Source organism: Lepidochelys olivacea (assembly GCF_965140295.1).
Source record: "Lepidochelys olivacea isolate rLepOli2 genome assembly, chromosome: 2".
Lineage (NCBI taxonomy): Eukaryota > Metazoa > Chordata > Testudines > Cheloniidae > Lepidochelys > Lepidochelys olivacea.
Window position 1 is genome coordinate 19,754,790 of NC_140412.1, and position 13,802 is coordinate 19,768,591.

The 13,802-nt window shown below is 42.9% G+C and overlaps 1 long non-coding RNA gene across 1 annotated transcript in view; it reads right to left on the reverse strand.

Annotated features, from left to right (window-relative positions):
• LOC311517269 overlaps window positions 1-13,802 on the reverse strand; it is a 236,300-nt gene that overhangs the window by 168,572 nt on the left and 53,926 nt on the right. Inside the window, exon 2 of the long non-coding RNA XR_014710650.1 lies at window positions 6,980-7,370. This is a non-coding gene — a long non-coding RNA (uncharacterized lncRNA). The remainder of the gene's footprint in view (window positions 1-6,979; window positions 7,371-13,802) is intronic.

Genomic DNA, 13,802 nt, shown 5'->3' on the forward strand with positions numbered 1-13,802 from the left:
TGTTGACTAGCTCATTTTACAGGCACACACACGTGCGTGCGTACACACACAGCACGCTTGATTCTCAGAAGCGCTAAGGCCCCTTTATGCTGCTCTCAGAGCATAAAGGAGCCTTAAAGGGACAGCACTGACTCGGCGCACAGGGTAGCAAAGGCCAGTGTACAGCTGGTAAAAGAGGTCGAGGTCACCCAGTTCCCAACCCCTGGCATTGGGATCAGACCAGAGGCGTGGCCAGACAACACTGTGCTGCAGCTATTCTCTGCTTCCCAGAGCCTATGGGAATCATATGAGAGGTCCTCTAGTCCAGTCTCCTGCACTCGTGGCAGGACTATATTACCTAGACCATCCTTGACATAGTCTAATCTGCTCTTAAAAATCTCTAGTGATGGAGATTCCACAATCTCTCTGAGCAATTTGTTCCAGTGCTTAACCACCCTGACACTTAGGAAGTTTTTCCTAATGTCCAACCTAAACCTCCCTTGCTGCAATTTAAGCCCATTGCTTCTTGTCCTATCCTCACAGGTTAACAAGAACAATTTTTCTCCCTCCTCCTTTTATGTACTTGAAAACTGTTATGTCCCCCCTCAGTCTTCTTTTCCAGACTAAACAAACCCACTTTTTTCAATCTTCCCTCATAGGTCATGTTTTCTAGACATTTAATCATTTTTGTTGCTCTTCTCTGGACTGTCTCCAATTTGTCCACATCTTTCATGAAATGTGGCACCCAGAACTGGACACAATACTCCAGTTGAGGCCTAAACAGATTGGAGTAGAGCAGAAGAATTACTTCTCATGTTTTGCTAATACATCCCAAAATGATGTTCACATTTTTTGCAGCAATGTTACACTGTTGACTCATATTTAGTTTGTGATCCACTAAGACCCTCAGATCCCTTTCTGCGGTATTCCTTCCTAGGCAGTCATTTCCCATTTTGCATGTCTGCAACTGTCTGTTCTTTCCTAAGTGGAGTACTTTGCATTTGTCCTCATTGAACTTCATCCCATTTACTTCAGACCATTTCTCCAGTTTGTCCAGATCATCTAGAATTTTCATTCTATCCTACAAAGCACTTGCAACCTCTCCCACCTTGGTATTGTCCTCAAACTTTATAAGTGTACCCTCTATGCCAGCAGGCCACAGCTCTTTTACAGTTAAATCGCAGTTCTTAGAACCCCCGCATTCCCCCCACTCCCACCCGCCATTCTTCGCCTACCAGACTGTTAGGGGAGCTCAGGTCTTCTGCCCTGCAGGGAGGGGGGAGAAGGGAGGAGAAGCTAGGGGTTTCTGCCCAGCAGGGAGGAGGATCTTGGGGCTTCACCCCATGAGAGGTGCCTGCTTGGGCTTCAGTGGGAGCAGTGCTGAAGACACAAACCCCGGCAGGCACACCCCAGCTCTCAAACTTTTGAAGATTGTCGTATGCGTCTCGGAGGGTCAATAAGTTTGGCCATTCCTGCTCTATGCCATTATCTAAAGCACTGAAGATGTTGAACAGAACCAGACCCAATATTGATCCCTGTGGGACCCCACTCAACATGCCCTTCCAGCTTGACTGTGAACAACCGATGACTACTCTCTGGGAATGGTTTTCCAACCAGTTATGCATCCACCTTAAAGTAGCTCCACCTAGGTTGTATTTCCCTAGTTTGTTTATGAGAAGGTCATGAGAGACAATATCAAAAGCCTTACTAATGTCAAGATATACCACTTCCCCCCATCCACAAGGCCTGTTACCCTGTCAAAGAAAGCTATTTGGTTTGTTTGACACAATTTATTCTTGACAAATCCGTGCTGACTGTCATTTATCACGTTATCTTCTAGGTGTTTGCAAACTGATTGCTTAACTTTGCCCTATTATCTTTCCAGGTACTGAAGTTCTACTGACTATTCTGTAATTCTCCGGATTGTCCTTATTTCCCTTTTTGTAGATGAGCACTATATTTCTCCTTTCCCAGTCCTCTGGAATCTCACCCATCTTCCATGAGTTTTCTAAGATGATCACTAATGGCTTAGACATTTCCTGAGTCAGCTCCTTGAGTATTCTAGGATGTATTTCATCAGGCCCTGGTAACTTGTGTAAATAATTTTTAACTTGTTCTTTCCCTATATTAGCCTCTGATCCTGCCTTATTTTCACTGGCATTTACTGTTAGATGTCCAATCACTACTAACCTTTTTGGTGAAAAAAAGACAAAAACGCCATTTAGTACTTCTGCCATCCTTTGTAATTGGATGTAGGTTTCCACTTTTTTGTGGGACTCTTCTTTAAGTTTCACATAATTGAAGATCTCCTGCTTAAGCTAGAGTGGTCTCTTGTTATACTTCCCATCTTTCCTACACAGAGGGACAGTTTGTTCTTTTGCCCTTAATAATGTCTCTTTGAAAAACGGCCAACTCTCTTGAACTGTTTTCCCCTTAGACTTGCTTCCCATGCAAGCTCCCTGAGTTTGCTAAAGTCTGCCTTCTTGAAATCCATTATCTTCAATGTGCTGGGTGTTTTCCCTCCTACCTTTCCTTAGAATCATGAACTCTTTCCATTTCATGATCACTTTCACCTAAGCTGCCTTCCACTTTCCAATTCTCAACCAGTTCTTCCCAATTTGTCAAAATCAAATCTAGAACAGCCCCCACCCTAGTGGCTTTCTCCACCTTCTGAAATAAAAAATTGTCTCCAATACATTCCAAGAACTTGTTGGATAATCTGTGCCCCACTGTGTTATTTCCCAACAGATGTCTGGGTAGCTGAGGTCCCCCATCACCACCAGGTCCTGTGCTTTGGATGATTTTGTCAGTTTAATAAAAGCCACATCCATCTCCTCTTCCTGAGGACTGAGCGTGGTCTAACCTACACCAGCGGACAGGCAATCCCTGCTCAGCCTCGGAACAAGAGCAGTACAAAAGTGGCCCCAACTGCAGAAACAGAGTAACTGAGAATCAGGCCCATTAAGTGCAAAACTCAACACTTTAACTATGGAGCCATCACCAACAGCCCCATAGTACATCAAAGACAGACAGACACATATGTATGCAACCAATAATTAAACCGAGTTTGACTCTCTAAACAAGAGAAGACGCTCAATACATTTCCCAAAGCATTCAATCACAGGGGTGTCTTTTATGATGTTATACAGTAGGGGTGAGGATGAGCCCAATGAAGTTATATTTCCACTTGTAACCTAAGCTTTCCAGAGGTGAGTAACCAGGGCTCTAATTAGGTCCTTCCTTGGTTGCACTGTAGGCAATCTTATTCCTCCATCAGAACAGCTCCTCCTTACAAATCGAGAGAAAGCCGTGAAAATAGCCTGTCCAATTCCACTGCTGTATATTATTAAAGGACTTTTTCTCACCTCTGATGCTGTACAATGAGGAGTACAGAATTGTTTTGGAATCTCTCTATCAAATACCTCACGGCAAAAAAGGAAAGATTTCAGATATTAATAATAAAGTGTTTAAACCATTTAGGTGGGGAAAAAAGCTCACGCCACCAGTGTCCACTTTCATTCATAGCAACTTCTCAGGCTTTTATGAATTCTGTTTGTGAAACACTGTTACTCGAGGGAAGGTTGTGTTCTCTTTTCATGCGAGAGAACCACCGAACACCAATACTTCGGACGAATTTGCACTCTCGGCCTTTGAAACGGGGCAGAAGCTCATGAGGTGCTGGCACCCAGGCCAGAGCAAAATATTCACAACAGAACCCACTTGGATTTGGGTACTAATTCAGCACTTGGCAGCAGGAACCAGAGAAGAGCATGAAAAGGAGGGGGTCACTGAGGAGCCAGCCTCTGGCTTTGACATAAAAGTGACAGATGCTCTAACGTGGTTCCCAAGGGATTCAGTTCACCAGCTTACGGAGCATAACAGGCGCTCAGCACATTCTGGCCACTTCTCCTCCCTATTCCTGAACCCCGCCCCCCGAATCAGCAGGTTCAGGAGGGTAGTGCAGGCTCTGGCTATGCCAGCGCTATACCCGCTGAAGGCTCCCTCATGATGAAGAATCCCTACCAAAGGGTTGGGAAGCAGACAATCTCTCCTCCCTTTGCACCACAGCCTAAGTGGCATAAAGTAGATCAGGGCCAAGAACATGTCCCCAGCTCCACTGAACAAGTTTACAAACTTTGAGCCAAATTATAGTTTCAAGTCAAACCTAAGTAAAAGTCAGAGTTCTGCATGGTGAAAGTAGGAGAATCTGGGCAGTTTCTAATTGGTTTCACCCATCTCTGGTGCTGCAGAAGAATAAAAAAGCGGAAGGGGGGGGGAAGGGGCTTATATACATTAATCATAAAACATCACCCTCATTCTGCAAATGGAGACATGTAAGGTCGAGGAAGATTAAGTGACTTGACCAGTGTCACACAATGAGTCAGTAGCAGATTCAGCAACAGAACCTAGATCTCCTGAGTCCCAGTCTTCTTTTAATCAGCAATGCTGCCTTAAAATACACAGAGGTGGCATCGCATCTATGTTAGTTATCTGAGTTAGACAGCATGGTACCAGGTGAGAACAAACAGTAACCCACTTCATCAGGCTTGAGCCAAATGCTAAGTGGGCAGGTGTAGAGAGGTCTAATCAGCCAATCATCCTTTCAGCTGCCACTTCACTGCCCCTTAGAGGAGCGCTAAGGGTAAGAAAGCACTGTGTACAGTTTCTGCTCCAGGAATGACCTTTTCCTGGTGACATCAAATCTTCTGATGACTACCAATGCATCCTACGCACTCTGCCAGTCCTTGGCATTATCTCCTTTTGGATCTCAATAAGTCTTTGTTGCACAGCTAACCTGTCTTCTCTGCTATGTGACAGATGTTCCTTTTCAGAGGAACCTGCGACTATAACATCAACCTTATGCACAATCTCTCTCCTTGATATGGGCTCCTGACCTTCACTAAATCTACAAAAATGACCTACAACATGGCCATTTGTGATATAAGCAGAGAAAAACCCAACTGCTATCTATTGCTGCATTTATTACACAAAGCACTCAGCTGGTACCAAGCACTTGGTTTTATTTCCTTTTAATTAATAAAATCTCTTCTATTCCAGATCCTTGTTCGCCTTTTTCTGGTTTGAGCTACAGAACACATTTAAATTCAGGAATTAGTTGACTGATAGGTTCATACACGAACAAACACACAGTTCCCTGCCACTCCCTGCTTTTAATCTGATGTAATTGTGCTTACCAAGCAAGAAGATGAAACCTTAGACTTCTTTAATGCTTCACAAAATGCCTGTGGGAATGCAGAATAAATTTCTAACTACACCTTTTCAGTGTCATTCTTTTAATGCCTCTTGTTATTAAATCAAAGGAGTCCGAGGCCAGATTAATCAAATGCTTGTGTGTGTGTGTGTTTTCAGATTCTTACCAAAATATTCCTATTCATTAAAATATGCTGAATAGATAGATTTAAAAAATAAATTCTAGTGGCAATTATCAAAACACTGATATTCATAGAAAAACAGCACTTGCAGGGATCAACAGCATAATCCAGTGTTTAAAAAAACTGACATTTAAAATAAAAGTATCAAAGTTCAATGCAGTTATCTATAAAAATGGAAAATCAGTAATTTTATCAGTAGAACTATTGATTTATCTACTTCTGTATTTTAATGGGAATAATTGTCATTTAAAAATTTAAAATTAGCCCCTTTTTATAGATAAGTAGTGTTCTAGTTTTATAGATAAGATGCTATTCTTCTGTTAAAATGTGTTTAAATGAAGAGAAGACAGATTGGATTAAATACTCAAATCATCTCCTTTGAAATGAAATGAACAAATTTAATACACAGATTCAGACAGTGTGTGCGTCTATTCCATGTTATAATGTACTGAATAATAGGATGACTTGGATTCACAAGGAGGAATTAATTAGTGGTGGATGGGAGTTGCATCAGCCCTTTCTCAGACTCAAGGATCAGGATAAGCATCCAAACTTCTCAGTGTTTAATTAAACTTCTGAACTCTATATACAAGTGCACGCATGCACAAACACACTTAACAGTACATCACACACCTTCTATAAAATATTTTGTGTATATACACACACGCATCCATTTATATATACACATTGTCTACAATGTATATATACACACTGGATTTAACATTTCCATGACTTCCCTTTAAACCTTTCGAGATTCACCCATTTCCTGACTTACAACTGTGACTACAGACGGTTTCTGGAACTCAGCAATTAGAGCCTGGGTGGGGAGCAGGGTAAGACACTGGATTTGTTGCAACCTTCCTAACAAAAATGGCATCAAGCTTTAAGGTTATCATTCCATGAAGATGAATGGGAGCAGGTTGCACTCCTCAGAGCTACTGCTTCAGTTTGTCTGTATGCACATTAACCAGCCTCACATCAGTTACAGTGAAAAGGATATTCTTGCAAGGAGAACAGTGGGAAATGTTTTCTGCAGAATTTGAGGGGTGTGTGGCTGGGGGGGATGGGGATGTTAACAACATTGGGGATGCTAAAATTCCATGGATTCCTAAAGGCTCTGCCATAAGCACCAGCTGTCAGATGAGCTTGCAAGCATTTACAAACTGTTCCCATTAAGCCAAGCGAGGTGGCCTTTGGCAATTTAGGAATGGGCTGACAATTACGAGAAAAAGGACACTTGGCAGTAACCTGCTCTTAGTGCTGCAGCGTGCTGCCACGTTCCACCTCCGAGGTGTCTGCACTTCAGCGATGGATAATGGAAATTTCTTGCAAAACATTTTGGAACCCTTCAGGATACAAGACACCTTCCAAGAGTGCAAGATTATTAATGCCAATACATGTGTTATCAGAAGCAAAAAAGACAAGCTCACACATCTGTTTCAGGATATTTGCTACCTCCTTTAAAAAGGTAATCCAATCTTCAAATATGGTGTCAAGCAACTAGAAACGGTCTTTCATCTTTAAGGGGTGGGAGAAAAGGCAAATGATTTACTCCTCAAACATCAGGAAAGCTAACTGGCGTATGAATTAGGAAACCACACACATACCTGCTAAACACAGAGATGCTGCACTTGAACTGCTGTGAAAAATAAACATCTCCACTGATGGAACAGGCATTGTTTCTCCTCTTTGTGAAACTAGTAACTGAAGCAATTCCAGTAAAGATGGCAAACCATCGATGACATATCCTCAGAGAACAGAGGAGTTTCCTTCCCAATTCACCTTCAGTAACAAAAGAAAAACCAGGGATGGCAGGGGCCGGCAGAATGGCTACATTTATTTTTCCCCATCAGGTTCATCCACAGCTGACATTCTCCAGAGATTTCAGTGGTTCTGTAAATCCTGTGGTCCTGGAAATCCTTGAATGTTTTGGAGGGAACAAGTTGCTGCGCTGGTCCATTGCTTATTCCAAACTGGTCAAGAGATCGGGCCTGGGACCTTGAGAGAAAGAAAGAAAGAAACAGACTGTTACATGGGATACACAGACGGGAGAGGGAAAAGCAATCATTCCGTCCACACTGGATTTACTACACATTCCAAATAAAACTTATACCCACACCAGTTTGTATCTTTCAACTGACCTTTGCATGTTACTAAGAGCCTTTTATAAATACTGTATAATCTAAACACTTGTATGCCAAGAAAGAATTATTGGATTCACAAAGCTTAACAAGATCACCACAATTTGCTCTGAAGAGCTAACAGTTCAAGATGCTTTACCAGACGCAGGTGATATGGGCTGAAACAACTTCCCATCTACTTGTCAGATCCTTTAAAAAGCCCTGTTTTTTGTTTTTCCTCCTTCCATTTAAAAAGAAAAGGGAAAGTTTGCCTGCCCTGGGAAAGGCATCAGAGCAACAAGGAACGGAGAGGATATAGATGCTTGAAAGTAGATAGTTAACTGAGCTTACATGCCTTCACACTTCAGGAGAAAAAGTCTACACACAGATTACACACCAGTACATGGCAGGAAAGTTTTGGCAAAGGAACTGCAGAGAAGAGGAACAGTTAGGAAAATAAATTCACTGAAACATAGCTTACCCACATCAACTATATCTGGGTTATGCCCCTCTTTCTCCTCCCAATCCTCGGCTAACAAAAGCGTATTTCAGGCCAGAATCCCATACCTTTGCTTCTATGACGTAACACCTTATTGCATGGGCCTAGTCATTGAATAAAGGTACTATTCAGTGCGGGCACGGGTCTCACACTCTGGGCTTCTTCTATTCCTGTCAAACCTCAGCAATTTGACAGAGAGTAAAGCTATGTCTACACTAGCACTTTTGTCAGTAAAACTTAGTGAAAAAAAACACACCTTTGCCCAACATAAGTTGCACCGACAGAAGAGCCGGTTTAGACCACCACTCGCTGGAAGTGATTTAATTATGCCGGCAGGAGAGCTCTCTCCCCTCAGCATACAGCGGCTACACGGGAGATCTTACAACAGCACAGCTGCATTCGTACAGCAGTGCTGCTATAAGGTCTCTAGCGTAGACATAGCCTTATGGTGGATAAAAGATTTTAGACACCAAAACTGTTACACAGGTGAATATCCAGATGCTGAAAACGGAGAGCTACTGCAGAGCAAGGTGTGAAAGAAAACCCCAGACAACTCTTTGTACCGGGGTGCTTTTTTATTCCTCTTTATTAAAGGCAGCAAAGATCAGCTGACAAGACAAGGATTATTTTTCTTCCTTCAACAGCGTGGGAAGGTGGCTCCCTTTTTCCACGTCCAAGCAAATGAGCAATGAAAGCTCAGACAAACCGCCTCAATAGCACAGGGCCAAATAAAAAGTGATAATCATTTGTTTTGTTAATAGTGTCAATGAAAGTACAAAAAGCAAACCCATGACATAATCCTTCCAAGGCCTTCTCTTTAAGGCTTGGATTCAGGAAAGTGCATGCTTAAAATTATGCACATGCTTAAATCCCATTGACTCTGATGAGGTATAAGCACTGTCCCGAACAGAGAAGCTCTCGATTGTATTAAACCACAAAACAACACTGCTTATGCTACATCCTCAATGAGAGGGGAAAAAAAAGGTGTATTCTTAACTTGAGTTAATTTACAGAAGATAAAAGGTTAGTGAAGACAAGATGGGTGAGGTAATATCTCTGATATCTGTCTAATGTCCTGGGACAAACATGGCTACAACAACACTGTACAGTGCAGACAAGGCAGTTTGTAGTCTTCACATGAGCTTCAGGTCGAGTTAAATGGCTCCACCATAATCTAACTGGACCAGCTAACTCACGTGAAGACTACAAACTGCCTTGGCATCTCTAGGATTTTACCTTGAGTTAGCTAACTCGAGTTTTAAAAAAAAAAAAAAAAAAAAAAAAAACACGCACACACTTTTTTCCTCCCAATAGAGAGCCTGATCCAAAGCCCAGGGAAGTCAGTGAGAGTCATTCACTTCAATGAGCTTCAGAATGGTCTTGAATCCTATGAAATTCCTTTTCATACACACACAGCAAACTTCATCGACCGTGACAGCTATACAATGCTGAAAAGGCCTGGAGAATTAAACTTCTACCAAAAAAAAGATAATTACTGTCTAAAAGCCTTTAGCTGAGAGTTTTCGCTATCCATCTAAGTTCCTGCAAAACGTGTGGACCCAGGAAAAATACTAATCTCTGTCACCATAGAAATTAGAGGTGAAGAGACTTACATTTTGCCTTGCAGTAGTTTTTCAGTGGTTCTTCAAGTCCAATTTTAGATTTCTCAAGAAACAGCTTGCACCATTTCTTTTGGGAGACTAACCTAAAAGTTCTCACTGTCAAGATTAATTTTCTTTTGCTCATTTTCATCCCTTAACTCCCAGCAAAAGAAAACACACACACACACACACACCCCAACTTGGACCAGCCTGGATTATTTTTCTTCTTCCTCTACAATTATCTGTATTAAGTAGCACCCAGGGGCCCCAAATGAGATCAGAGCTTCATTGTGCTAGGTGCTGTACATGCACACACAGTGATAGTCCCAAAGTTTACAACCCAAACTAGACAAAACAGACAAAGGGTGGGATGTAGGAAGCATCGTCTGAGGTAGAGAGAGATGAAGGACTCCATCCTACCCAATCCTGAGCACTCTGACCCTGCTCCAGCAAAGCACTTAAGAGCATGTTTAAGTAAATGAACACTTGGATTGAAGCCACTGGGACTGTCACACTCTTAATTTTAAACTGGAGCAGTCATGCTCATCACCTCACTGCACTGAGCCTGGGTGTGTCTACAGTTTAGAGAGAGCCGCCCAGCCGGGGTAGAGAGACTTGCGCTACCTTGGCTAGAACTAGCATGTTAGAAATAGGAGTCTGGACACTGAGAATCAGGGGGCATCTCAGGCTCTCAAGCCCACCCGACCCCCCTGGGTCCAATCTTGGTTGGCTAGCCTGAGTTTCCACCAGAGCCACAATGCCCATGCTGCTATTTTTAGCACACTAGCTCAAGGTGAGCTAGAGGAGTCTGTCTACTGGGGCGGGGAGCCTCATTCCCAGCTGCAGCATACACATCCCTAAATGACGTGCCCAAGATCAAACAGGAAGTGTACAGCAAAGTCAGGAAGTTTCCCACGTGCTAGTCCAGTGCCTTAACCACAAGACCATTTCCCCCCTTGCTGATGAAGGCCATCCAATACTTGCATATGGCAAGAACCAGTGAAGCTCGTGTAAAAGTACAGGAGGAAGTGCGGTAGATGGTAAACTAAACAACTCTGTAGACGATATCAGCTTTAGAATATCAACAACTAACCTTCAACCTAAACCTAACTTTCAAGGGCAACATATAAGTGAGTCACACAAGAAACAAGATAATGGAAAGTTAAGAGTGCCACAGAATTCTGTGTGGCTAGGGGAGTCCAGGTGATTAATGACTGCATGGACCAAAGTTAAGACAGTCACTACCAATTAGTTAAGGAATTCAGTGAGAGGACAGAAGAGAAAGGGAGTTTCATCTGTTAAATATTTACAGTTAGAGTCCCAAATGCATTGGTTTCAGCAGCTACACCAACAGACAGTTTGGTCCATGGTTTCTCAGGCCATGTCTACAGTGAGGATTTGAGTAGTCGGGGGCTACATACCAGTGTGAAAGCCCATAGGGTAGACAAAGTTGCAATTTGTATCAGTGCATCTTACCCCTGCCCGCCTGAAAAAAAAGTAAACTGCACCAGTACAGACTGCAGATGAAAGTGGCTTTACAAACACTAAGGGTTTGCACCCATGCAGCTATACCACTGACTGGCTTGGTGGCTATAATGGGACAAACCCACAGTGTAGTATTCTGCACAGTTATCATGCGCTCTATTTATAGGTTCTAATGTGTCAGCTGCTGTTCTCTGAATTGAGGCCAGGAAAGGGCAGAGAGAAGCAAGTCTGAAAGGGTCAGCCAGGTAGATTGAGGCCTCAGATTTACATTTTGCAAAAACCGAAGCAGTTTGACAGAATATCAGTGCAACAGAAAAACATTTGATTTTTTTACTCCAGAAAGGGCTCTTCCCCCATTCCCCACCTCATGCACCACACAGAGAACACACATCTATTATTGGCCAATGTTGTGTTAGTACAAGAGAACCAAAGAGCAAAACTGACTAGTATATTTTTATTGCCCACGCTGCAACGTAAGAGACGACAATCTGCATTAGCAGAGCAAGTTAGATTTCTAAATTTATTTTTGTTTTAATATGGAAAGGTGAAATTAGTAACCCAAATAAGGGAAATCTGTTATTTAAAAATATGATTTACAACTAGTACTCTTTTAACCTTGAAGAGATTCAAACAAAAAAAAACAACAACAACAAAAAGGAGCGCTACGTAAGTGCTAAACAGTATAAAATTCTAAGCACTAACGTAGTCTTGGACATTTTTTAAAGTAAATTTTAATAAGGCTATGCCCCATCGGCACCAGCTGGCATAGCTGTGTTAGCAGAAACAGTTTTAAAAGAGTTTCCTAATAAGGGATAAAACTGTAGCATTGATGGAGCTAAAGGGAAGTATTCTATAGTAAACATTATCTGTCTTTGTATGCTATCCAAGACAGGAGTGCTGCTATGCCTTGGAAGGGTGTACACAACAGAGGGAGGGGAAAAAATGATTTATGTGATCAAAATGTTGTATGACCCTCAAAAGAGAATTCTGACTCCCATACATACACACACAAATATCATGCTAGGTAATTAGAGAGCACCATCCTGAAGTGATACTGAGCAGGCTTCCTGATTGCTAGTTTCTTGCACCACTTCCAATTCTGACAGAGCTACTATGCACTGTGTGTGTGTCTGAACTAGCCTGTACACTCTTTGGGGCAGGGAGCCATAGAATCACAGAAATGTAGGACTGGATCCGACTTCAAGAAGTCATCTAGTCTAGCCTGTTGTGCTAAAGCAAGACCCATTATACCTACACAGGTCTGAGTTAGCAAAATGCACAGAGCAATGATGGACACTTGAAACTAACTAAAAGGCTAATGTAGTGCCAATCTTTAAAAAAGGGAAGAAGGAGGATCCTGGGAACTACAGGCCAGTCAGCCTCACCTCAGTCCCCGGAAAAATCATGGAGCAGGTCCTCAAAGAATCAATCCTGAAGCACTTGCATGAGAGGAAAGTGATCAGGAACAGCCAGCATGGATTCACCAAGGGAAGGTCATGCCTGACTAATCTAATCACCTTTTATGATGAGATTACTGGTTCTGTGGATGAAGGGAAAGCAGTGGATGTATTGTTTCTTGACTTTAGCAAAGCTTTTGACACGGTCTCCCACAGTATTCTTGTCAGCAAGTTAAGGAAGTATGGGCTGGATGAATGCACTATAAGGTGGGTAGAAAGCTGGCTAGATTGTCGGGCTCAACGGGTAGTGATCAATGACTCCATGTCTAGTTGGCAGCCGGTATCAAGTGGAGTACCCCAAGGGTCGGTCCTGGGGCCGGTTTTATTCAATATCTTCATAAATGATCTGGAGGATGGTGTGGATTGCACTGTCAGCAAATTTGCGGATGATACTAAACTGGGAGGAGTGGTAGATACGCTGGAGGGGAGGGATAGGATACAGAAGGACCTAGACAAATTGGAGGATTGGGCCAAAAGGAATCTGATGAGGTTCAATAAGGATAAGTGCAGGGTCCTGCACTTAGGACGGAAGAACCCAATGCACAGCTACAGACTAGGGACCGAATGGCTAGGCAGCAATTCTGCGGAAAAGGACCTAGGGGTGACAGTGGACGAGAAGCTGGATATGAGTCAGCAGTGTGCCCTTGTTGCCAAGAAGGCCAATGGCATTTTGGGATGTATAAGTAGGGGCATAGCGAGCAGATCGAGGGACGTGATCGTTCCCCTCTATTCGACATTGGTGAGGCCTCATCTGGAGTACTATGTCCAGTTTTGGGCCCCACACTTCAAGAAGGATGTGGATAAATTGGAGAGAGTCCAGCGAAGGGCAACAAAAATGATTAGGGGACTGGAACACATGAGTTATGAGGAGAGGCTGAGGGAGCTGGGATTGTTTAGCCTGCAGAAGAGAAGAATGAGAGGGGATTTGATAGCTGCTTTCAACTACCTGAAAGGGGGTTCCAAAGAGGATGGCTCTAGACTGTTCTCAATGGTAGCAGATGACAGAACGAGGAGTAATGGTCTCAAGTTGCAGTGGGGGAGGTTTAGATTGGATATTAGGAAAAACTTTCACTAAGAGGGTGGTGAAACACTGGAATGCGTTACCTAGGGAGGTGGTAGAATCTCCTTCCTTAGAGGTTAAGGTCAGGCTTGACAAAGCCCTGGCTGGGATGATTTAACTGGGAATTGGTCCTGCTTTGAGCAGGGGGTTGGACTAGATGACCTTCTGGGGTCCCTTCCAACCCTGATATTCTACGATTCTATGATTC